The 27,129-nt window shown below is 41.9% G+C and overlaps 1 protein-coding gene across 19 annotated transcripts in view; it reads right to left on the minus strand.

The window, feature by feature from the left end:
* LOC141766740 (unconventional myosin-IXAa-like) overlaps positions 1 to 26,838 on the minus strand; it is a 166,069-nt gene extending 139,231 nt beyond the window's left edge. For 18 of the 19 annotated variants that reach the window (XM_074633850.1, XM_074633848.1, XM_074633858.1 and 15 more), the window contains exon 1: positions 26,496 to 26,630. The gene's annotated coding sequence lies outside the window, so the exon portion shown is untranslated. Of the gene's footprint in view, positions 1 to 26,495 lie in introns of all 19 variants that reach the window. The other variant, XM_074633854.1, reaches the window with a different exon arrangement.
* Between the last annotated feature and the right edge of the window lie 291 nt (positions 26,839 to 27,129).

Raw genomic sequence — 27,129 nt, forward strand, 5'->3', positions numbered from 1 at the left:
AACTGATACAACTGACTTAGTTTCAAAACGTTAAACAAAATTTGAAACTTATACCAAGTTATCAGATTGCTCTTGCTGTTACTGTGCAGAATAAAAGTGGATGCGAGTCTGAGCCAAGGACAAGTTTGGCCTACATTTCTCTCCCACAACCTGAGCGAGGCCAACAGAAACACCCCTGAGTGTGTTTGCATTAAAGCAGCTTTGCCCGGGACTTGTGCTCCAGAATAAGAGATGATCTACCCGCAGCTTTGGCTCTCAAGGTGCGGTCAGCTGAACACTATCCCAAGGAGCTATTGCTGAGTAACTACTGGACACCGCAGAGCTGTGGAAAATGAAAGAGTAGAATTTAATAGGGCGGGCAGGAACAACAGACACGCTTAAAAACGCACAGGCCCGCTTCAACATGAGGAAACCTGCGTCTGAAATGTCAACAGACCGACCACAGACGTACCATCAGCTCTCCCTGTGACCGCCGCAACATCAACAGTCCAAACAATGCTTCCAAAAACCAATGAAACCTCGCCAGGGTCACAGTGTCACTAATGGCTCCATCATCCTCATTGATCCTCCAGTTCCCACCTCTGTTTACCGTCGGTCCCGCGGCTCTATGCTGGGATTTGTATCTGCAGGAGGACGATCAATATCTGCCTCTCTGTTTTGTGCATTAGATAACCACATTTTTTCATTTTCAAATAATCAATGCAGAGATAAACTCAAATTTGTATCTCCACTGCAGAGCTCTAAATGTCAAGAGGACGGAGCAGGTTAGGCTAAATTATTTGACATCAATGTAATACACTTCCATTAAATTAAGTGTAAATATTAAGTAGGGCTGTCAAAGTTAACGGGATAATAATGAGTTAACACAAATTAATTTTAACGACACTAATTTATTTATTTATGTATTTATTTATGGATGTAACTAGAAAACCTAGGGAATGCATTGGTACCAACCATGTCATAGTAGCTTGTTGGGAAGGAGGCTAAATAACGCTCCAAACTTGCGCTAAATTTTGGTGAGAAAAAACTGGCAAGGCGTCCCAAGGGGTCCCTTGACCTCTGACCTCAAGATATGTGAATGAAAATGAGTTCTCTGGGTACCCACGAGTCTCCCCTTTACAGACATGCCCACTTTATGATAATCACATGCAGTTTGGGGGGCAAGTCATAGTCAAGTCAGCACACTGACACACTGACAGCTGTTGTTGCCTGTTGGGCTGCAGTTTGCCAAGTTATGATTTGAGCATATTTGTTATGCTAAATGCAGTACCTGTGAGGGTTTCTGGACAATATCTGTCTTTGTTTTGTGTTGCTTATTGATTTCCAATAATAAATGTATGCATACATTTGCATAAAGCAGCATATTTTGTCCACTTCCATGTTGATTAGAGTATTAAATACTTGACAAATCTCCCTTTAAGGTACATTTTGAACAGGAACAGCAACTAAATATTTTAATCGATTGACAGCCCTAATATAAAGATATACTGTACAATTAGGCTTATTTTATACTATATTACTCACTCTAAATTGCCCTGGTTATGGTGTCCATTAAAGGTCTGAGATGTGACACGTCAGGATCAATTAAATGGCCACAAAGGATGCAATCCTTTTTTCAACCCTTAATTTAAAACTGTGTTTTTTCTCCCTTCAGCTACTTTCCAATCATACCCAAAGGGGCTCAGGCTGAGTAATGTTTGCGGACTGACAGTTCCTCATGCATAATTTCTGCGCTGTAATGAATGGCGGGCCGTGGCGTTTTGGGAAGATCAAAGCGAAGCAAGTCTGGCCCTAATAACGGCCCTCACAGCGCTGGACCAGGAAGAACCAAACATGTCACGACCGGCAGGATGCGTGCATGTGTATGTATGGGTGAACGGGGGAGGATTACGCTTTTTGATGCAAAACTTGGCTCCCCTTGCCACAGGCTTTCGTGACGTTTGCTGAATGCAGTTTTGCAGAAGCTTGTTTTAGACATACACAGTCGTATAGAGAGCAATGTGACAGGTAAAGTGATTGTTTACTCCGAATACTTGACCACCTTCTCTCTGCAGGACTGTCACTTTTGGTTCACATCAACAACCTGCTAAAACAGGTCAGCAGCTAATGTGTGCATGTGTGCATATGTTTTATTCTGTGTGTGTGTGTGTCTGTGTGTGTGTAAAAATACATAAAAGCAGTTGCAGTCTTTGTGGACGGAGTCTTTGAGATGAAGAGGTTTGCCTGAAACACGACACTGGTCGCCGCACGGCCAGAAAAAGCCAAAGACAAGCAAAACAAGGCTGCCACAAGAATCACCAGTGGCATGTCTTTCAAACAAGGGATGGTATTTGACAATCAGCAGAGGGGATGTCGAATTGCATGTTTGCGGCCGCATTTCGGGCTCTGCCTTCGACAGTGGCTCTTAAAGTTTCTACAGAAGTACTGGAATCTGAAATGACGTGCCATCTGTTGGAGCACAAGTCTCTTATTCCTCACTGTCTTTCTCAGGCTTTTATTTTCTTTGATCGTTGTTTAGACCTTAAAAGGACAAGACTGTCCAGTGCCAATTCAGAAAGTATGTGTGCCCTTCATGTACAGTAGCAAGCCAAAAAGTAAGGGCGTTGAGGGCAGGGAAGTGGATCGACTTATAACAGCATCTGAGCTGTGTGTGTCCCTTTGCAGACTAACCAATGGTTGCTTTTTCTAAAAGATACGCGACCACAATCTTTCCCTAATCTTAACCAAGAGTTTTAGTTGGCTAACTTCACGTTCATTTGCCATAACCACAATCTTTCCCTAGCCTAAACCTAAGGTGGGCTTTGCTATCGGCCCCTAATGGTTCCACAATGTCAGCAGCAAAGGCTCTGGAGAGATGGGACCCACATCTCCTGGAAATCCCTGCAGCCAAAAATGCTGCGTTCAAGAGCAGGTCTGCAGTATTCTATCCTTCCGGTGGACCACCATGGGAACTTATTTCAGAAAAAATATTAACGGTAGTCAACGACAAAAGACAAATAATTTTGATCCCGTTTGAGTTACGCAACATATGATGCTTGTCAATTTAATCCTAATTTTCAAGAAAGTCAAGAAAGTTGCAGTTTGTTGTAAAACGGTTGAAGTATCAGACTGTGATTAGAAAGACTACACACCCAAAAGTCACGCAAGTGACGTCTCTCTCGCTGAAGCTACGATGCTTGTGTGTTTCATACTTTGTTGTACTCACACAAGCAAAGGGTCTCGCTCGTTCTTTCACTTCCCAGCTGATAAAAAGACCAGGACTCGCTGGATAAAACAGGTAAGATAACGCTTCATTTGTGCTAGCTAGTTAGTGTTGGTGACGTACATTGTGCGAGACGAGAGATGTAGTTCACTGTTTCACACAAAACTAAATGATACTACGACAAACCTACGACAAAATGCGACTTTCTTGACTTGCAAAATATTTTTTTAAATTGACAAACAACGTATGTGTGATTCATGGAGGAACTCAAACAGGATCAAAAAATTATTTGTGTCTTGCCGTTGACTATCGTACATACGTTTTTCTCCGAAATAAGTTCCCATTGGGTCCACCTGAAGGGGAGGGACTTCGTCTCTCTATAAGGGAACAAACTAAGAAGGAACATGTTAAACAATGTGACTGTATGGGTCTTTAATGCAGCGACGAGTACTGTAAGTCCACATTAGATATTTGTTTCCTCTATGGCACAGCTGGACAAGCCATACCTGGCAGTAACTACACAGACACTACTAGTAAGATAAATAGATTGATGAACTGCTGATAATAACAAATAACTGAATTATCCTATAAAAAATCTGTAAAAGGCAGGATGTACATACATCCTACATGTACATGTAGATCAGATATGAAAGCACATCGTGGCCTTGATAGGAAACAACAGATGAAGAAGACAAGAGGCTCCGGGGGTTGAGTCCCGTCACAATGAGTCACGAGAGACCAACGTGGCTGTTAAGAAGTGGCGTCACTCAAGTGACGGGAAGAGGAACCGTTATGTTCTCCATGGTCAGCAGGGACAGACGGAGGATGAGTAAAGACGGAGGTCAACTTCAAGGTCGACCCACTCAGCAAACCACTGACTTCAGTAAAACACCAGTATAAGTCATTTAAAGAACAGTTTTACTAAACAAGTGGCTATAAAGTGTGCTGCAGAGTGAGATGGGACAAGAGAGATACAAATATCAGGTGATACGGCCTGGGAGGAATATTTTCCCTTGTAGAGTATCTTACCCTCTGAAACACAAGCAGTTTCAGGGCGTTTTTGTGTATTTTTTCATTAAAATATATGTTTATATTACATTTTTACAACGTCTACTACAGCCTCTCTTGTCCTCTCCTTTATGCTCTATGTAAACAGCAGTTTAGAGTTTTTGTCACGTGACCGTTGGTCTCAGATGAGTCACTCATGTCGTTCCCAGATGCGACGAGGAGCGCAGAATTCAATGTTTTTTACAGGATCTAATCTAATTAGTGCAAACAGTTTATTTTTGGCAAATAAAAATGTAAATGAGACAACATGTAGAATAAAGTGACTGTGATGAAATATCACAATTTTAAGCTTTCATTTGGTTGCTATTCCTGACAGACGAGTTCGTCACACATGATGTGTTCAAAGACCTTCGTAAAGTTGATATCCACCGACAATGTCTGTTTTTACAGCTCCTCGCTGTGATGAACGGTTCAATTTTGGTGATTTTTTTAAAGAAATGCTTTTCAAACCCGCTGGCAAAATATTCTTGGTGAAAGACCCATGTCCGACACATTCACTGAAGGACTGTAGGAATTTCTCAGCCTCAAGTTTAGTATTATTGTTGTCTGGGCCTTAATCCAACCCGAGGCAGAGTTCATGTTTGTAAAAGAGAGAGGGGGGGTCGTCCAAAAATCTGAGATCACTGGACAAAAATAAGATGTCTGAGTTCTGACAACCTCCGTTTAAAGACTTGTCAACACTTCACTCGAGCGCTGAAGTGGAAGAGCTCTCAGCCTCGACCTCTGAGTCTGTACACGAGGTGACAACGTGCACAACGGGTCCTGCGGCCTCTTTTCCAACACGTCTGCAAGAAAATGAGGCGTTTCACTAAAGGAAACTGATAACTGTACGTGGTTAACTGGCACTACAGTTTCCAAGAAATGCCGTTTGACATTTTGATTTGTTTTCTGGAGGAAAGGCCTGTATTGTTTGCCTCAACCCCACCTATTGTGTGTACCAGACCTTGTATTTCAGCGTATTCAACCAGCCTGGACACAATAACAATGCGAAGGCTTTACTGCAGTACATTCATTGGCAGCCGCTCACATCATCTTGCTCCCTGTTTTTCCACTCTCTCTCTCGATAGTGGAAGTTTATCTTGGTTCTCAGTTTTCATTCGGCCGCATCAGCAGACCTCCCTCTTACCCCGAAATCCAAAAGGAAATGAGTCTCTAATTAGGGAAAGAGGAAGATGCTTCAAGGTCCTCTTTTCGTTCTGGTGAAACATGACACGATAAGAGGCGAGGGGAAAACACGGCACTGTGGTCGCTTTCACTTCCACCTCAGAGTTTTACGCCACAGAGCTCCGTGCATTGCTTTTACATCCTCCATATGAATCATTTCCTGTGATGGTCAGTTTAAATACGCAGACCAGCAAAAGATTAGCACAGCCTCTTCTTATACGTCTCAAGATAACTTCTGTTATGATTTGACGCTGTATAAAAATAAATTGAATTGTTTGTGGTCTGCCTGAGCACTGGACACTGAATCATGAGAAACCTGAGAGTCTGAACTTGCACGGCCTGAATTACCTACGAGCCTCCTTGACAAACTGCATTGTTGTCTCTGCTGCTGCAGTGCTCTGAGCAGGTCAGACAGATGGGGGAGGGGACAAAAGACAAGCAGAAGAGACAACTGTCAAGTGCAGATCTTAGGTCTGAGGCTGTGGTGCAACGCCAGGTAATGACGGGGCTCTGCAAGCTGCATGACTTGTTAAACCCATCATTATAATGCACGGGCCTGCAAAGAAACTAACTTTGAGGAGAAACATAAACTGAGGCTTTATTTTAGATGTCAAAGACAACAAGGCCACTTTGAAATGCACGGGACAGGAAATACTAAGCACACTGACAGACCAACGCTCACAAGAAAACGCAAACAAAAGCCCACCACTCAGCTAAACATACTCATTTCCAAAGCCTCCCCCTTCTTTGTCTTTTGCTGCATTTTACAGACACTAACATTTTAGTGTCCGAGTGCACATTTCCTGATGCTGCTTTCCACTGGTGAACCAGCAGGAGGCTTTTATTGTGAAGCAGCTACAGGAAATGTAAGGTGTTCATCACTGAGTGAGTGGAGCTTTCCTTATCGGTGCTATTCATCAATAAAAAACAGGTCCACACAACAAGATATATGGACATATTTGGCACTATTTGGTCGGTGGATCAGTTTTAAGTATTGCAGGGAGGAATAGTACAAGCAGATAACCGGCTCTTACTGCATCATCCAGGTAAACAACTTCTTTTCATCGGGCAAACATGGGTCACGTGGATGCTTGTTTCTCACAGCTCAGCTCAGCTCAACTATCCATAACCAGTGTCGACCATCGACAAAATATGGACTCAACGCTCCAACACAACGCTGCGGAAACAACATCATGTATATGATGGCCAACTCAGATGTACATGTTGCCAATAGGGCAGCTGATATTAAGCTACTAATCATTATTTTCTTTATCAATTAACCTAACGATTATTTTCTTGATTCATGGATTATCATTTGGTATCTAAAATGTTATTGAATAATATCAGTCACAAGTTCCCAGAGCCCAAGTTGACATGTTCAACCTGCTTCATTCGCCCAATTAAGATTCCATCATAGAAAATGAAGAAAAGCCAAAACATATTCACGTTTTAAAGGGGGCATATCATGAAATCTCCCTTTTCAGTGCGTGTGAAAAACTCTGTGAAAAACAAACTGTGAAATAAGACTACCCAGTCAGTTTTTTGTGATCTGTCTAGATCAGAAAACATGTGATTCAACAAGCCATTCAGATTTGTCTCCCCTTCCTATGTCACATACAGGCTCATTAGAATATATCACCCACAGCTTGAGAACTACCTTTGTAGAGGTGCAACATATTTTTCTCGCAAGCCAATCAGAGCAGACTGGGCTTTTTTGGGAGGGGGTCTTAAAGAGACAGGCGCTAAAACAGAGCGTTTCAGACAGAGGGTGAATACAGGTATATTCAGACAGACTGTATGAGAAAAATAAAGTGTTTTTGAACATTAAAGCATGTAAACATGTTCTAGTAGGAACCCAAAATACAAGTATGAACCTGAAAATGAGCATATGTCCTTTTTAAAAGGCTTGATTTTTGGGGGTATTTCTGCTCAGAGAATGACTAAACAGATTAACGGATAATCTAAGGTGTTGCAGATTAATATTCTGTATTGACTAACTGTTTCAGCTCTAATTTCCAGGCAGTGCCACATTATAAAGTCATTAGTGTATACATTTGCAGCACTGGTCATTTATTATTAAATTACAATTTGGCAAGAAACCACAGAGCAGAAACTCCATACACTCCCTGCTGTTCACTAGAGACAGGGGCCAATGGTGTTGTGTTCCCAAAATGTACCATTGAATGTCTCTTTCTGGGATGAAATACAACTGAAAGAACAGAGAGAAACTGTGAAAATGACCCATCCCTGATACTTCCAGTTAATTCTATAACCAATGTGTCTTGAACGACTACAGGAATTGAGCTAGCAGCTGAATGTGGAGCTGATGGCGATTCTCATCTTCTCTTTTTGCGGTCAAGTGATTATGTTATTAAGTGAAGACCCCTGGCACTGAACGCTCCACTGCGTCCTATCATTGAAAAACGGATGAAACGGCGCTAAAAGAGACGGTGTTCTGTTCTGACCCTGGAGGCTAAGAGGGGGACACAAAAGGCTCTTTGGCAAAGACGACTCCAAATTAGGGTCATAAATCACGGTCTTACCTCAACAAGATCAGCAGCGCTGGTTACAGTTACGCACTCAAACCTCAAATATGTTTTGTTAAAGTCCTTCCAAAAGATTAGATTTACTACACTTGTGCTTTAGCGGAGTTTGAGGCATTTAAATACACAATATTCTCAAATTATGTCCTCTGAGGACAAAATATCTCTGAGATTAGTAGGCATGTCTGAGTGACAGACAACTTTTTTGGCACCAAATTAAATTATGCATCCCTGAATATCGAAAACTGGCAAGTTACAAAATCTGGCATCAAATGCTTTTTGATATTCATACTCTTCTTTAATTATTCTTTGATAAGTGACTTTATGATTTGAATTATAATTTTGCAAAGATCTTTTGCAGCTCCTTTAATGTTTCACGTTTGATACGTTTGGCTTCTGTTTCTAAAAGGAATAATTAAACATTTTGGGAAATATTTGCTTCCTTGCTGAGAGTTTAATGAAAAGATCAATACCACTCTCACATCTGTCCACTGAATATGACCTAAAAAATTTGAGGTTTAAAGGAATACTTCACCCCCAAAATGAGCATTTGTATATCATTTACTCACCCCGTGTTACCTTGAGTTCTTGAAGAAAACTTTATTTTTCTCGCATGTCTCCACTGTGAACGAAGAATGAAACAACAGAGGAAAGTCTTGATAAATTGAAGTAAATCGGGGCAAAACTACATCAAAACATCCGTTTACAAACTCTCACACAACTCATGCAGTATAATCCAAGTCTCTTCCCAAACACATGCATCTTTGCTTAAATCTTACTCTTTGAAACACTTCTGCAAAAACCATCTCACGCTTGTGCAGGTGTCCGGACTCGGACGGACAAGTAGCGCACCTGCCTGTTTTAGCCTGTTTTATCAAAGATGCATATGTTTGGGAAGTAGTGAGCATACAACTGGATAAATGAGACTTGGATTATACTGCACGAGTTGTGTGAGAGTTTGTAAACGGATGTTTTGATGTAGTTTTGCTGTTGTTAAACGCAGCCCCTATTTACTTCAATTCATCAAGAATTTTCTCCGTTTTTTGGATTCTTCGTTCACCGTGGATGCATGTGAGAAAAACAAAGTTTTCTTCAAGAACTCAAGGTAACACGGGGTGAATAATTGATATATAAATGTCATTTAGTGGGTGAAGTATTCCTTTAATGAGGGTTTCAGCAAGTCACAAAGTCACTGCGACCAGCCAAGAAATAGTCCGGCATGTAACCCTCCGTAAAACCATTGTTTTTACTAAATTTTTTTGTATGGCTTAAACAAATATGATATATTGTGTTAATTAGTTACCTTTGGACAGAGCCAGGCTAGCTGCTTCCAGTCTTTATGCTAAGATAAGCTAACCGGTTGCTGGCTGTAGCTTCATATTTACAGAAATGAGACTGGTATCAATAATTCTCCTCTAACTCTCAGCAAGAAAGCGAATAAGCATATTTCCCAAAATGTCAATTGATTCAACAGTTGAGAAGTTTGGCTTCTTTTGCTGAATGAAAAAAGTTTTAATTAATGTAATAAACTCAAATATCATATCAGCAACAACCAGCCCCCAAAATCAGCTGTTGAAGCAGCTCAACTGAGGTGAAACTCTCATCCACTGAGCTCCAGAAACCCTCCAAAAACATCTCACTCTGCTTCTCTGCTTCTCCTGAAACCAGATGCCTGGCCCAACGATTATCCCTGGTCCTGGCTGGGGTTACCATGGCAACAGCCCTGGCTCAGTCACCCTCTTTGCCCTCCCGGTCCAATCCTGCACAGGTTAGATATGACCATTTTACAGAGGAACTGAACGCTCTGGGATTATATCACAGGAAACAGAGACTGTGTGATAAACTCCCAGCTCTCGACTCAGATCCAGACTGAAGCTGACCCTCCAAACAACTCAAAGGACGTTCTTAAAACCTGCAGACCAAATGTCTGCTTTCTGTCACCTGAAAAAAATATCCAAAGAGAAGAGACGCAGAATGGAAAGCGACAAAAAGCGGTGTCAAATTCTTCAGCTGTGCTCGCCAAATCCCGCAGCATGATGTCAAAGATGCTCAAATACACTTTAAAAGCCGTAATAACGCCAACAGCAATTTCTAATTAACATTTAGACGCATCGCATTCAGGATGACATTTTAAAGTGCAAAGCTTTGTCGAGAGTCCGTCTGTAGCGTTAGCCACCAGTCTGCTTCCTGCTCAGAGGGCCCTGAGGGCAGACGCAAGCTTTGCACGAGTGTGTATGTCAGTGTGTGTGTGTGTGGGGGGATATCAATGACGTGGATTAGGTACACTCCATTTAGTCCCAAGAATGCAGCCAATAGGCCAAACACATCTCCCACAAGGACGAGCCCCAGGGCACGTTTCAAAAACACAGGGTGGGACCAAAAGGTAGTCACATGCACTCACACAATCATCATCATCATCATCATCATCATCATCATGCAAAGGCAGTACATACATGTCTTCTTCTCAGACATTCACATAGATTCACACAAACGCCTTGAATTTGCACACATGAACCACGCAGAGATGAATAATACAAAAGACATGTGTGTGAATCCGCTCCAGCAACAGAAAAGACGATAACATGCTCATCAATAAATGAAGTAGGGATGGGACGGGGTAATGGAGAGGAAGTCTGCTCCAACATCTCAGTAAACTGACACGCTTTGCTCATGTGGAACAAGCTGCATAACAGAAAGGGGAAGTCAGTAAAGGTGATCAAATGCAACAAAAACACGTTACAATGTGAATGTGTGAACTCCTCTTCCACTCCAACATCACGTTACTGTTTTTACTGATTGAGAGCGAGGCGAGAAAAGTGACAAATCACTGTGTTAGCTTCTGCTAGTAGTCTGTTATCATTACCTGAGAGGATTCACTTACTGTATTCAAACGATAGTTGAGTGACAAACAGAGACAGAGCTCTCTGCGCTTCCTTTAAAGAGCAACCACAAGCTCTCACCACCTTCCACACACACTCTCACACACACACACACACACAGACACACAGACACACGCATACACACACAAACACACGCACACACACACACACACACACAAAAACAAAAATAAATGCAGCCCGCAGAGTGCGTCACAATGTGCAGCAACAACTAGTGATGAAGATGTGATGAAACTTTACATCAACAACAGACATGTAGAAGCAACAGACAAAGACATCAGGTCCAGTTTTTATGTCATGCTTTCTGCTTTGCAATTAGGGGTGAGTAAGAAAATATCGATACAGGTGAGTATCGTGATATTTTGTTCTGCGATACTGTATTGATTCTCCAAAACACTGTTTTTGATTTTTAATTAACCTCTTCTGACGGCCCACCGGCTTCCGACCTTCTTTCGAAGGTTGTAGCGGGCTCAGTTTTAAAGCTAGAGTGAAGGTACTGTCATCATCTGAAACTAAAAAACATAAGGAATTCATTGGTACCAGCCATGTCACACTTGCATGTCAAAAAGGAGGCTAAATAACCCTCCAAAGTTACGCTAAATTTTGGAAAGGAATTATTGGATTGATTGTTGTATTAGGGTAGGGTTACATTATGTTGTGTTAGACTGCATTAGTTTTAGTTAAGTGCACTAAATAAACTGGCAACTGAGTGTATTTTAACGTTGTCACCTACATACAGTACATTTGTTATTCATCTCTTTGTTTAATTTTTCTGTTAAAATGCACCATTTCTTTTCTGTATCTTATTAATTTGTTGGTGGAACGAACCAGTTTGTTGCCACATGGATCATTAAAATTTCATCTTACACGCACACTAACACCCGACACGTGTCCAACACATTTCCTGGCAAAATCAAAGCACAGAACTGGCAACACACACACACACACATCTTGAAAACAAAAGGCACATCTAATCACACATACACACAGTCCACATCGAGACATGTAGCACAGACGCCGTCTCCCCTCCCCCTCCATCCCTCCATCCCTGCATCCCTCCATCCCTCTCTCTACCAGCCACCAAATCCACTTAGAGGCCAGTGTGTGTGTGTGTGAGAGCCGCTGATTGTTTTCTCTCTGGCGGCAGCTGCTCGGCCTCGCTCCTCTGTCTCGACCACCTAATCAACTGTCAGTCAGCCGGAGATGGACTGAAGAGGTGGGAGATTTAAATTTCCTTCAGTAATCAGCACGGGGCTCTCCCAATCTTATACACAAGGGTAATGAATACGGGATTTGAAGTAAGGATCCGTTAGATTTAAATGTAAATAAGTGTCTGTTCTTATTTGTACCAGAGTGTGTGTTTGTGTGTGAAAAGACAGAAACGGCAAAGAGCGTTCTACAACAAAGATGCCAATAATACAATAAAAACAAGAAGTACACACAGTTAACGAATCATTGATGCTGAAGACGTCTTGGTTTTGCTTCTATAACCTCGTGTTTTCTCAGCCAAAGGTGGGAAACCTCATCTGCAGACAGGAAGTGACAAGTGTGGTATAGTAATGACGATTGAGGGGTTTACAAAATGACGACAATAAAAAAACAAAACGTGTTTTGTTTTTAAACAAAACGTGATGACACAAATCCATTTCCAATAACTGTCAAATATGGGGGCAGTACAGTGGAGAGGTAAACCAGCTTAAAAGGCCACAACAGAGGCTGACATCTCATTTTCACACGCCAATATATGCACTAATGAGACGGTGTTTAATGGTGCCTTCAAAGGGGGTCGTGTTTACCGTGTTCACCAGAAGAGTCCATATGAACGCCCCCCTCTTCTGGTTTTCACGACCTCGTCAGTGGAAAGTTTCTGAAAGCTCCGTGTTCACGACTTGTGAGGTGTTCGTTGACGTTGTCAGAAATGGCGGAGGCCATGGAAGTTAATTTTTCGGTGCATAATAAAGTGAATATATAGTCATTTTAGTTGTATATTGTTTTTCTTGGTAATTTTATAATATGTCTGAGGAAAATGTTGATATTCCCAACAGCCTCATCTTTTTCCTCCGTCATTATGCCTTTGCATCTAATGCATTATGTATATACATATATGTATGTATGTATTATATTGAATATTATATAATATAATATTATGACCTCTCTGTGTTGCTTGCACTGCATCCAACACAGCAGAGAAACAACAGACATTTTTTAATTAATAGTATATAATTTCACTGATAATTTATGATTTTAATTCAGACTGCGAAACAAAGAGGAGGCATGAGTGTGTACATAGATTATTAATTAGTATGTGTGTGTGTGTGTGTGTGTGTGTGTGTGTGTGCGTGCGTGCGTGCGTGCGTGCGTGCGTGCGTGCGTGCGTGCGTGTTTGTAGAGCGTGCCATGACTCAAAGACCCTTCATTCACACCTATGAAGCCACAGCAGGCCGGCTTTCACACCCTGCTCCGACTAAATTAAACCCCACTGTGCTCACCTTGACCTAAGCTTTTAAACACACACACACACAACACACACAATAACACGCACACACACAAACTGTCTTTTCACTGTCAACCCCGTTTACACACACACACACACACACCACTCTCTCTCTCTCTGGTGAGACTTTTCAGCACCGTGACAACAGCCAACCGTATCGCGGCTACTCGGAAACGACGAGCCAATCGCCCGCCTCCCATCGTTCACCACTGACCAATGAGAGCGCTCGCGTGCTCGGCTCGTTTTACATGAGCAGCTCTCATCATTGTTCCAGACGAGACGGTCGTGCTGCTGCAGCCTCAGAGGGAACGGAGAGCTTTTCATTAACACAACAGCTGTAAACGACGACTGCGACTCCCTGACGGACACATAAAGCACATTATGAACGGCAGCTCCTTATTCATTATCTGTATTTCCACTGTGCATAAACTGAGCTGCTCCTTTAAGCTGTTTGCTTTCAGTTGTATTGTTCCATGTTTGTTTACATATCTTGTATTTCTTTGTTGCCGTGGTCTTGGTTTCATTGTATTCTGATACATAAAAGTGTTTGTTTCTATTAGGGCTTTAACTAACAATATTCATTATTGATTAATCTTCCCATTATATTCTCAATTAAATTAAATAAATAGTGAAAACTGACCCTCACAACATATTCAGATGTCCTGTTTTTTTATAACAGTCAAAACCTAAATATATTAAATTTATTATCAGACAACCAAGAAAACCAGCAAATATTCACATTTGAGAAGCTGAAACCAGAGAAATTTGACATTTTTACAAAAAAAAACTGAAATAGTTGCCAATTAATTTTCAGTTGATTGACTAATTCTTTCAGCTCTATTGTTTTGTGAAAAGTGGGAAAAAATAAGTATCATCCAAATATTTCAAGCTACTTACTAACTCCATTAATATGACAGTAAGATTAATCTTTCTTTACGTTGTTGAGAAAGCCAGCCGCCACTTACAATAAAAAGAGAAAAACAACATTGACACAACTGAATATCTCACAACCTGTAAAGCAGCAACACACCTGAACAGACTGAAACTATGCCTCTTTCATTAGGTTTTACTGAGTCTAACATCAATATAACACAAATCGTTCTTACCTGAAGCTGCTTCTCAGTTAATAAATAGAGAAAAGCACGTCGGTGAAGCTCACCAGCAGTGACCCTTATTGTTACCAACTAGCTGCTTATCGGAGAGCGAGTGAGTGAGTCTGGCTCCTAGCAACTGCTGCCTGTCAGGGACGGTTGAAGAGGTATGTAGCCAGTACAGACCATGAATGAATGAATGAATGAAATCCCTGCAGACAATGTGTGTTGGAGGGCTGACAGTACCTACTGATTGCTTTATTAACATACGTATAAAGATGATGAAACGTGCGCCAGAATAACACAGACGATGATGAAAACACAGCTGTTCTGGGTCTCTATTGTTTTGCCGGGTGTTTATGGACCCAAATCAGCTAATGAGGATTCTAATATATAGTATAAAGAATGATGCTGACTGTTGCTGAGCTGCTTTAGCGCTACAACTAATGATGATACTATTATTAGCAATTAATCAGATGATTATTTTCCAAATTACTTGATTAATTTAAAAAAAAAAAGTCAATCACAATTTCTGGGAGGTCATGGTGGCATCTTTAAAAAGCTTTTTTTAAACAACCAACAGCCCCAAACGCAAATCAATTTACAATCATTGAGCTTGATAAATATCCATCCATCCATCCATCTGCAACCGCTTATCCCGTTAGGGGTCGCGGGGGGGCTGGAGCCGATCCCAGCCGACATTGGGCGAAGGCAGGGTACACCCTGGACAGGTCGCCAGTCCATCGCAGGGCTGACACATAGAGACAGACAACCATTCACGCTCACACTCACACCTACGGGCAATTTAGAGTCCACAATTAACCTAACCTGCATGTCTTTGGACTGTGGGAGGAAACCGGAGTACCCGGAGAAAACCCACGCTAACACGGGGAGAACATGCAAACTCCACACAGAAGGGTCCCAAGCCGGATTCGAACCTGCAACCCTCTAGCTGTGAGGCGCCAGTGCTAACCACTGCACCACCTTAAATGATAAATTGATTACTAAATTGTTGATCGTGTAATCGATGAATCAAGTAATCCTTTCTACTCTAAATTGCTTTATTAAAATATAAAGATGAGAAAAGTGATGAAAACATGGCTTGCGTGACTGTTTTTTGTTGTTGTGTTTATAGATCCATCATCAGCTAATGAGGATTCTAATACAATGCTGACTGCAAGGATTATTATTTTTAAATGAACATTTCTGATCACAACCACTTCCTCTTCAAAGTCTCTCAAAGTCTTCAAAGGACCAACAGTCCCAAACCCAAAGATATTCCATTCACAATGACATAACAAAGCAGTAAATCCTCATATTTGAGAGGCTGAAAACAGCTTTATTAACATACAGTATGATGACAGCTAAAACAGGAAGAGCCGGAAAAAGATACAGTGATGAAAATCTGTCTCCTGTGAGTTTCTATGTTATGGTGCGTGTTTATGGAGCCCAACAAGAAAGACATAAAGAAAGATGCCGACTGTTTGTTGTGCCATATAACTTCACGTTAAACTTCATAATCACACGTTCCTCTGAGGGAGAAAATGTGTCGCCTCCTACACATTGAACTAAAATGAGATAATAGTGGGTTGTTTACATTTTAGGCACATTAAGTGCCACCCTCGTCCACAGAACTATATCCAAGTTCAGCGTCTGTACAGGACAGAGACAAAAACATACACAGAAGAGAAGATGTCCGAACTTGCGGTGTCCGAGCTAAACACATCATGTGACTTTGAGCCAGTGAGCCACCGGCTATACTACCTGCTATATTCGTATTGTGGCGTCCCAGTTTAGAGTCGAGCGCCAAAGTAGGACGGACTGCAGGACGGAGCACCTTTCAGACAACCTTGGCAGAATGACGAAGCTTTAAAAGCCAGAAGAATAGAGACAGGAAAGAGGGAGAGACACAAAGAGGGAGAGACGTGCAAGAAAACATGCAACAAAGGAAAAGAAAGACAAACAGAAAGCTGGAAATGAATAGGGCCGGGTATCAAGTCAATAAGACACCTACGTTTTGGTACAAATACCAAAGTCATACTTTTTTGATACCTTTTTGTTAGAGATGTTCTGATACCATGTCTTCCTTCCCGATCTTGATTTCGATACCTGAACTTGCGGTATTAGCCGATTCATGTAAAACATGAACAAATACATAGAGAGAATGAATGCGACAGAACTTGGCAACACTAGTGGCACCCCTCGAAACAGAAGCCTTACACACTGCACATATCGCCGTTTTACTTGTTGGATTTTCCACTGTGAAATATATCGGACGCATTTCATATGGTATTGGTATCCGAACAACTCGTTTTTGTTTATTTAACAGCCATAAAAGAAGTGAAATTAGGGCTGCAACTGTGTTCGATTAATCTGCAGAATACTTTCTCAATGAATTGTGTGGTCTATAAAATGTCAAAGAATGTGAAAGATGCCCATTAAAGCCTGAGATGACGTCTTCAAACACTCCAAAAGCCAAAGAAATTCAGTTTACTACCATATAAAACAGAGAAAAGCAGCAAATCCTCACAACTAGGAAGCTGGAACTGAATGTGTTTGCTCAAGAAAATGACTAAGAATTAATCGGTATCAAAATTACGACTTAAAATCAGGAAATAGAATTTATTCGGTATCAAAATTACGACTTAAAATTCAGGAAATACCTGATGAAGAATATGTAAACAAGACCTGAGAAAGCACTCAACACATTGGGGCACATTTTGACACTCGATGCGACGGACACATTTCTGTCAGGACTCTAAAAGTATTGAGGTCGTTGCACAGCTGCACCTACAAATGATTAGATGTAGTAAGAGCATTAGTGAGATTGGCCACACCCAAGTCCTCCGGTCGCAGACTGCTTTGTTCTGGCTCTGGCCACTACTGTCTCTCTCTCTCTCTCTGTCACACACACACACGCACTGCATAGCAGCATACTGCAACAAAGCAGCGGCAGACAGCAGGTCACACGCTCGCCTTGCCTGCCTGTCGTTTCTTGCATGTATTCAAATTCCTCTCGCGTGCGTGTCCGCTGCCAGCGCTCTTCAGCGCGGCGTCATTTGGCTACAACTAGCAACCCGCAGCAGCCAGTCCACGGTGACAGAAACCAGACGCTGCACAGACAGCACAAATATGAGACAAGCACTTATTAAAGACAACAATCCAGCTTTCAGTGGAAGTGACACGAGCGCTGAACGACGCAGCCTTCCCGAGTCTGCAGGCACGCTGTCAAAAATGTTTAAGAACCGAACCACAGACGCGAGTGAGATGTGACATTATCGGCTGCCTCCGAACCCCAAAATGACACGGTGCTAATTGCAGAGGGGCGAGAGTTTTTCTTACTACTGATTTACCCTCGTGGGCGTTTTTTTTCACAGGCAGTCTGGCTGGCTTTAGGGGAGAGTGGCTGGCTGAGCTAGATCTGTCAATCTGAGCAGCAGCTCCATCAATCTGCTGGCAATACAGTGAGACAAACAATGCAACATCAGCATCCGCAGCGGAGCTAAAACACAGACTTAAAGTGGACGTTCAACGCACAGGCGAGCTTTTGGGCTCGTCTCTGACTGTTTTCCATCATGTTTTCCACACTCAAATTGCAGTTGATTGGAGCTGCGCAGCATCTCCTATTGGAATAAATAGGAATTTGAGATTTTTCAGTACAATCTGTGCATCACATCCTCTGAGCCTCCTGCCATTGTTTTCTTTGGGTTCCTCAGACCGACGTCCAGCTGCAACAGTCCTGGTTTGGCTCCTGGTTTGGCTCCTGGCTGCGCTCAGCTGCTCGACTCATGTATCTAAACTGAACAAAAACCAGCTTCCTGACTTGGTAAACAAAATGATTAATAATGTGATATTTTATTGATTGCCTGTCTGTAGACATCTGAGTGCAGGGTCAGCTATAACACAATGACCTCCAGGCTTTTAGTGATTCAAGGAACTGATCAAAGACACGTCAGCAGGGCAGATGACTACTGGCTTAATGCTTGGACTGGGGTCATGTGGATCATGTGGAATGGGCTCTCTGAGCACTAAACCATCCTGACGTTGACAAGAGGAGGGAGATAAAATAGAAAGACTTAAAGGGAAGTTGTGGTTTCATATAACCTGGGTCTAAAAGAGGACATATCATGAAAACTCACTTTTTCAGTGCTGGTGCTTATACATTTGGCTATCTGGAGTTCCCACCAACCCACAAACTGTGAATAAGACAACCCAGTCAGTTTTTTGTGGACTGCCTAGATCAGAAAACATGTGATTCAACAAACCATTCAGATTTGGCTCCCCTTCCTATGTCACATGTAGGCTCATTAGAATATACTGCCCACAGCTTGAGAACTACCTTATTACCATATTTTTCTTGAAAGACAATCAGAGCAGACTGGGCTTTTTCAGGAGGGAGGCTTAAAGAGACAGCCGCTAAAACGGAGCGTTTCAGACAGAGGGTGAATACAGGTACTGTATATTCAGACAGACAGTATGAGAAAAATAATGTGTTGAACATTAAAGCACGTAAACATTTTCTAGTAGAGTTAGAAGTTAACGCAATAACGCGGCATCATATGAAACTAAGGAATCCATTGGTATCAACCATGGCATACTAGCTTGTCGCAAAGGAGGTTAAATAACGCTCCAAACTTTTTGTCAAACAAAAACTGTCATGGCCATTTTCAAAGGGGTCCCTTGACCTCTGACCTCCAGATATGTGAATGAAAATGGGTTCTCTGGGTACCCACGAGTCTCCCCTTTACAGACATGCCCACTTTATGATAATCACATGCAGTTTGGTGCAAGTCATAGTCAAGTCAGCACACTGACACACTGACAGCTGTTGTTGCCTGTTGGGCTGCAGTTTAGCATGTTATGATTTGAGCATTTTTTTTATGCTAAATGCAGTACCTGTGAGGGTTTCTGGACAATATTTGTCATTGTTTTGTATTGTTAATTGATTTCCAATAATAAATATATACATACATTTGCATAAAACAAGCATCTTTGTCCACTTCCATGTTGATAAAAGTATTAAATACTTGACAAATCTCCCTTTAAGGTACATTTTGAACAGATAAAAAAAAATGTGTGATTAATTTGCAAATAACAACGATTAACTATGGACAATCATGCGATTAATCATGTTTACATATTTTAATCGATTGACAGCCCTACCCAAAATACAAGTATGAACCTGAAAATACATAATATGTCCCCTTTAAGTTAATTGCTGAGACCTAAAAATGTGGCAACATTACAAAACAATATCTGACGCGTCGAAAAATATGTCGATCATGCAGGTTAAAAAAAAAACATTGGGTTATCTTAGATCATTTGGAACAAAAAACGACGTTGAAAGCTAAAATTATGACCCAAACTGTCAGATATCAGAGTTCACGGACCGACTTCCTGATTTAAAATGGCATTCACTTTCCATATTACCTCCAAATAAAGTGGTCCGGGCCTGTCTAGTAGGAGCCATAGATCCAGGTTACAACTGTGCAAGTTAGTTAAACATCTAATTTAATTAAAAATCCCATAAATACACTATATACAGAAGCTTAGTAGAGGCATACAAAAGCTGGAAGCATACCCCTGATCTGCAGAGGGGGCCTGTTGGCTGGTTGATTTAAAAGGAATCCCTCAACATGTATTAATGCCTACACTCCTTCTCTTAATCATCCCTGTCAAACTCTCTCCTCTTGTCTCTCCATCTGTGATCAGCCAAGCAGGACGGAGGGCAGCGAGGTGATGGCGATGCTGCTGGCTGCTCTTTGCCCCGGGCAGTGCCAGGGGACTGATCCATGCCCTCACCAGCTGCTGCTGATACTGCAAGAAGCACAATCAAGTTCTCCCACTCTCCACGTCAAAAACATCTTCAGCAACAAAACCGAGACTTTTTGCACGATGAGAAATCTTTTTAAACCGTGTTTATGCCTAAAGCAGCGACAGCCATAGAAGGAGGTTAAATGAATAATACAAAGAGATGTGAGGAGCGATAATGGATGCAGAAATTCACAGAGGGCTTTGAACAGCTGAAAGAATAACAAACAACAGCGCCCTGCTAGGAATCAAGCCATGTTGGAATCAAAAGGACTTCTGCTATCATGCTAACAATCTGCACCAGTGACACATATTATACTGCAGCGACTCCTTTGAAGGAGACTGTGGAAAAATGAAAGTGATTCTAATATTGTTGGACAGCCGCACAAGAGAGAGGTATTATTTTTTGTTTTGGACGTAGTTTCTTTGAGTGTTACTCTCTAAAGAATATGTGAAACCTAACAAGGAGAATGTGTTTGTGAATTAACCTCGACTGTGGCTGAAGGCTGTGTGAGGTTATCCTTGTCTAATTCACACTGTGGTCAATATAACGGACTTCACGTCACGGAGCATCAACACTGTGACAAATGACTTTCAGTCTTCATGTCACATGAGTGTCACAGAGGTCAGCAGGTCACCGTGTGGTCTCGGCTAGCAGCGTAAAGAGCAGAAGTGTGTCAGCGGTCACGGTTCCACTGAATGATCCAACTGACTGAGTTGATATCCGGAAGTATGCAGGATCCTTTTCACATGTTAAAATGAATGATTTTTTTCAATGCAGCTGCATGCGTAGGTACTAAAGTGTGTTTGTTAGGAGCAATAAAGGAAAATGTGACCACATGTACGTAGCAGCAACTTTTTGGCCAAGACAAAGGCGATGTGAGGCGATGTGAGGCGATGTGAGGCGACGCAGCTGGTGGCCTTCGTCGCCCTTAGGTCTTTGATGTCGGTTTGGTGTGTCCCCAGCTCAAAGAATACGGCTGGCGTTACTCTATATTTTTTTTATTGTCAACAAATCCCATGCAAAGACCGAAACCAACAACACATTTACTTGTCTCTCAATACTTTCTAGCATCCACTGGTTCCTTATCTTCAAAAAAAAAAAAAGGGCAAGAATACATTCATTTAAAAAAAGGCTAAATTATTTTCTATGTGTATGTGGGATTGAGTCAAAATAAACTAAAGTAGCATCGTAATTGTAAGCTTGGCAAAAGCACAGATGTATGACAAACATGTAGTGACAAATTCATACAAAGAACAGGAAGACATGCCGATTACTCCACTGATCGTGGCCTCGATTGTCCAGAATGCATTGCAGACACATGACCGGTTGTTTTTTTAAATGAGGGCGGTGAGACGTTTCTTCTCTCACTCCACAATCACTACAGCTACAACCCAACGACACATAAAGCCCACCGCTCAGTGCAACTAGATCATGCTCTGTCTCTGGGAGGTGTTGAAAAGCATTCTGGGAAATCACTAACTGCAGCGCAAGCAGATGATGATGAGGGAAAATAGGTCCAACTGAAGAGTAAATTATAATACTGCTTGTGTGCTTAACATCACGGATTAATGATGTAACAGTCTACAAAGTAGGCTTTCCTTTATATTAATAAAAAATAAAACTGTCCTCTGTCTTCGTCAATCATCACAGATTTGATTCATGGAGAAACACGACGTCAAACTTTAATGTTGTGCAGATTTTCTCTGACAGTGACAACAATGGAAACCTGACTACTTTACTGTTGTATCTTCTCAAGTCCTCTCGTCTGTGTCAAGACAAAGACAGATGCTATTTAAGATGCCTAACACACACACACACACCTCCTCCTCCACCACCACCATTGTGGAAGCTATAAATACACCTGGTTAGAGATGCATATAGCCGTGCTGACATGGTATGTGAGACATTGACCTCATCCTGGTATTGTCTTACATGAAGCCTTGAGCGTTGCGGCAGCAGGTTGGAGCGTGATCTGACTGCTCGAGCAAGGACACTGGGATCCAGTGGCAACAACAACAAAACCATTTTTCTTTAAGCCATCAATTCAAAAGGTCAGACTAAACAGAAAAGCGGGTCAGTGTGCTCCTGTATTGAAATGATTTTTAGCAGTTTACAGTAGATGGAGTCTTTAGCTCCTCCCTAAATCTGCTGATGAGCTTATCTCCATGATCTAATACAGACTTCATCATCAGAGCTTGTAGATTACAGTAAATCTGTGAGAAAAGTGATTGGATGTCAGTTGGTATGAATAAAGGTCGGCTATGAGATCATATAGGCCGGTTGGTTTTCCATTAAAAAAATAAAAGAGGTCACCTTCACCTCCCTTTGACTCCGGTGCTTCTCAGTCAGCTTCCAATCGGACTCAAAGCAGACCGACCACAAGATTTTGTAATTTTAGCATGAATTCAAAAGCTAAACTACTATTAAATCCGTGTGCTGATCATTAACTGTCAAGTAAGTGATCTTTTAAGTAGCTTTTATATTTAACTTGGCAACCGTGACTGCGTAGATTTTACCTGATCAATCAGAAAGTGAAAAGAGCTTAAAAACAGCTGCATTTCTCATTAAAAAAGTGAGTGAAACCTGGCAATCCCCAGCTATACCCCCATATTACAGAACAAAAACAGCTCTTTTCCAGTCTGTTTCTGTCTGTTCATCATCAAAAGGCTTCAATATATCATTTTTGTCTTGATCCAGATCAAATAAACCAAACTGCAGGTGTGAAAGCAGCAAACAGATGAACCTCCCCCACCCTCTGATCTGCTCCGTCACATCAATGCACCAAAGTTAATTAACATACGTGAACCTGGGTGGTTTCTGACAGCAAAGGGTTTAAAATAAGCGACCACTTCTTAAATATGAAGAGGATTTATACTCACAAACTATTTCCACAGCATATTAAGCCTTTAAACGTCATTAAATCTCTGTTCGTCTGGGACATGGACACGGCATTGTTTCTTCTCTTTCTAGATAAAACGTATATGGAAAATGAAGCCCAAGTGGTTAAGATGGAGAGCCCATGATGTTGAAGCCGCAGCAACAACAGGAGAGACAGTAGTGTTAATGCTTGAGAAAATGCCAACTCTAGAAGTATCTGTGGCGTCTTCAAACAGCTCTAGAAAAAGAGGCTTTCATTCTACATGAATTATTAAAATGAAATATATTGCTTTTCAAAACACCCTTATCCTCGCATGCGATTGCTGTGTGATGTTTATATTGACTGTGACTGTGTAGAAACTTCACTTCTTCTGCCGTGACGTCTTCATCTGTCACACGTTTAAAAATTAAGCACTTTGAGTTGCTTTGGAGCCGCTCCGCTTCGTTCAGGAGTGCATTCGCCGGGCAGCTGGAGCTGTCAAAGCAATGTTTTCAGTCCTGCTCTCGAGAGCTTAGCCAATTACATAATAACCTGAATGAAATGTTAATGTCAGCAAAGTTGACATCGCATTAAGGGAGTTCTCCAGCAGCCGGGGAGTCAGAGGAGTCAGACTGCACGTCACGTGACGTCAGGTGACTGAGAAGCACTGGTGTGTTCTGGCGTTTCAAAATAATGCACCTGTAACGGCTTTATCTCCGTCCCTGCGGCAGTTCATGAACGTTGCCACAGGCCGGCAGAGACTCGTCACATGCAGCCACGGCTCCTCAGTGCTGTTGCTCAACACCGGCACTTCAGAGCTGCCGGAGGAGGAGGAGGAGGAGGAGGAGGAGGAGGAGGAGGAGGAGGTGTGTCACCTCTTGAAGCTTTTGGGCTCGTGGACAGAGACCTCGGGGGCACTTCTGGTCTGGTCTGGTCTGGCCGAGGCCATTCAGGCCTGTTTTAACATGTCAACTGACTGAAGGTTACCTCATTTCAGCTCCAACTGAAACCCACTTTGTTTGTTGCTGCTCTACTGAGACTCTCAACTTCAAACTGATTGATGGTGTCAAATTCACATGAAAGACACCAAAATGGGTAAATCCACCTGAACAGCTTTGCTGTAATGCTCTTATTCTGTGCCTTTAACCATGCTACATGATTTCCTTTACCTATCCCAGGCTGTTTCTCCTCATTTAGTTTTATCAAAACACTTTGTTTCGTGAAGCAATTTGGAACACAATGGTTTTCTGTTTTAAAGTCTATGTGTTTGCATTTATATAGTGCTTTTCTAGTCTTCTGACCACTCAAAGAACTTTACATTACATGTCAGCATTCACCCATTCACAGACATTCATACACTGATGGCAGAGGCTGCCATGCAAGGTGCCAACCTTCCCATCAGGATCTAAATACTCATACTCACAATACACACAACGATGACCGCCCCTAAAAGCTCTGTATAATTAAAACTGACATATTTACACTCAAAATACCCACCTTCATTTGCTGACAACAATCTGTCTAAATATTGACAAGAGCTGCAGCTACCAACTATTGTCACTGTCGGTTCATCTGTTATTTCTAGAATAATCGATTCATTGCCTGGTCGATAAACGGTCATAAAACAGTAGATATGCCAAAAACACACCTTCAAATTGTTTGCTTTGTCTGACCAACAGTCCAAAACCAAAACATATGTAGTTTAATATTATACAAGACTCTGCAGACCAGCTAATATTCCAATTTAAGGAGCTGAAACCATTGAATGTTAGGGCATTTTTACTAACCTTGAGGATGTAAAGTTAGCTATATGACAACAGGGTGTATTACGCTCTTTGTGATCAACAGGAGATCACACCAATACACAAAACAACATTATAACCTCCATCTATAGCAACACATGGTGTTTAACTAGAAGCACACAGCAGCTGAACATCCTGGTGTCCAGCTGCAAAAAGCCTCAGCCATCATCAGCCCCATCAGGCAGCAGCATGTGAGTGATGTAAGCAGCCTTAAAGCATCACACATGACCAAAAAATGCCACAACCATCCTCCGTCACAGCTCTCAACACTGTATAGCAGTATGTAGCAATATGACACACAAAAAGCTCTGCAGCCTTTATACAGCACCAGTAAACATCTTCAAATTGCTTTATTTGTCTGACCAACAGTCCAAAACCAAAACATATGTAGTTTAACATTATACAAGACTCAGCAGACCAGCTAATATTCACATTTGAGGAGCTGAAACCAGTGAATGTTAGGGCATTTTTTACTCGTTGACTAATCAATTCAGCTCTAACCTTGAGGATGTAAAGTTAGGGTGTATTACAGTAGCTGTTTGTGATCAACAGGAGATCACACCACTACACAAAACAACATTAACCTTCATCTATAGCAACACATGGTGTTTAATAACTAGAAGCATACAGCAGCTGAACATCCTGGTGTCCAGATGTAAAAAGCCTCAGCCATCATCAGGCATCATCAGGCAGCAGCAGAGTGATGTAAGCAGCCTTAAAGCCTCACACATGACGACAAAATGCCACAGCCAGCTCTCAACACTGTATAGCAGTGTGCAGCAATATGACATACATAAAAGCTCTGCAGCCTTTATACAACAGCAGCATTCAGAGCTCCAGACTCTCCTCTGCGACATTGAACCCAACCAGCAGCAGCAGCACTCTGGATGGGTCGAGCTCTACAGTATCATCATCCATTTATACCAGTGCGTCACGTTTACTGCTGCTGCTGCTGCTGCTGCTGCTGCTGCACTGTGTCACTGTCAGACTCACACAAACTGCGTGGCATCCAGCATACAAGGAGGCAACATCTGTAACTGCACATTTACGCATTATGTAAGAAAACAGCGTGACATTTATCCCAGGTGGTGGTGGGGATGGAGGGGTGAGGTGAGGATGGAGGGGAGCCTGGAGACCTGGGTGCTGGAGGCTAGTCTGACCATTTTTTGTTTATTTTTTAAATTTTGTTTATTTGCTTTGCACAATTTAAGACTATACAACATTAAAAAAAAAAAAAAAAGAATAATATACAGTGCAGGAAGAGGCAAAAAAGAGAGCTTATCTGAAGCCTCCACCTATAGAGACAAGATTAATATAAAGATATGACTACATAATAGTGATTACAAAACAATTAGGACAAGATATTAGTAAATATACAGTAAATATATCATCCATTCCTCTCATAATCATACATGTTAACGTGGTCTGATGTCACATCTGAATGAGGAGGCTGCAGCTGATGTTGAACTGGAGGTTTTGACATTCCCACCCAGAGCTCTGCTGGTTTTACTGACAGCAAAATGTAAATACTAGGAGGTTAAAAGGAGAAAATGTGGTCTTACCTCCTCCACTGTGCCTTCAGTCCGCTGCTCCGTAAACGTCCCCGCTTACAAACCCTCTTTTTCAGACGAGGAAGAGCAGACAAGCCTCCTGTGTCCAAAACACTCCGGCTGGTTTTACTGCAGAGAGACGCTGTCGTGCGCACCGAGTATCCAGCTGCACAAACCTCCAAATCTGCTGTAGATATGATCCAGTTTCTCTCCTCTGTGTCTCTGTGTTTAGTCCTTCTGGTTGGAGTCCTCCGGTCACGTCGTCCTCCTCCTCTCACAGCTTCTCCTCTCTCTCCTTTTTCTTCTCGTCTACAATCCGCCTGCCTGTCGTACCGAGCGTGCACTCGCACTGCGCGTCCACGTGAGGAGCTATATCACCATAATGTTTATTATGGGGGTGGATGGATGGGGGGTGGGATCTGGGCTTTGGATCCTCCTGTGTGTGAAATAATAACAGTAATTGTTTTCAAGTGAATTTGACAATTTAGTTAAGATTTTTTTTTTTATTATTTAGTTTAGTTTTTTTTAAGCAGAGTGATCATGAAGGGATTTGATAACAGGCAGTGTCACTCAGCACATGACTGACATGAGGGTGGGGTGTGGCCAAATACTGTGGACAACCCCCTCCCCAACACACACACACACA

The sequence above is a fragment of the Sebastes fasciatus genome, chromosome 4, assembly GCF_043250625.1.
Source record: "Sebastes fasciatus isolate fSebFas1 chromosome 4, fSebFas1.pri, whole genome shotgun sequence".
Classification (NCBI taxonomy): Eukaryota; Metazoa; Chordata; class Actinopteri; order Perciformes; family Sebastidae; genus Sebastes; species Sebastes fasciatus.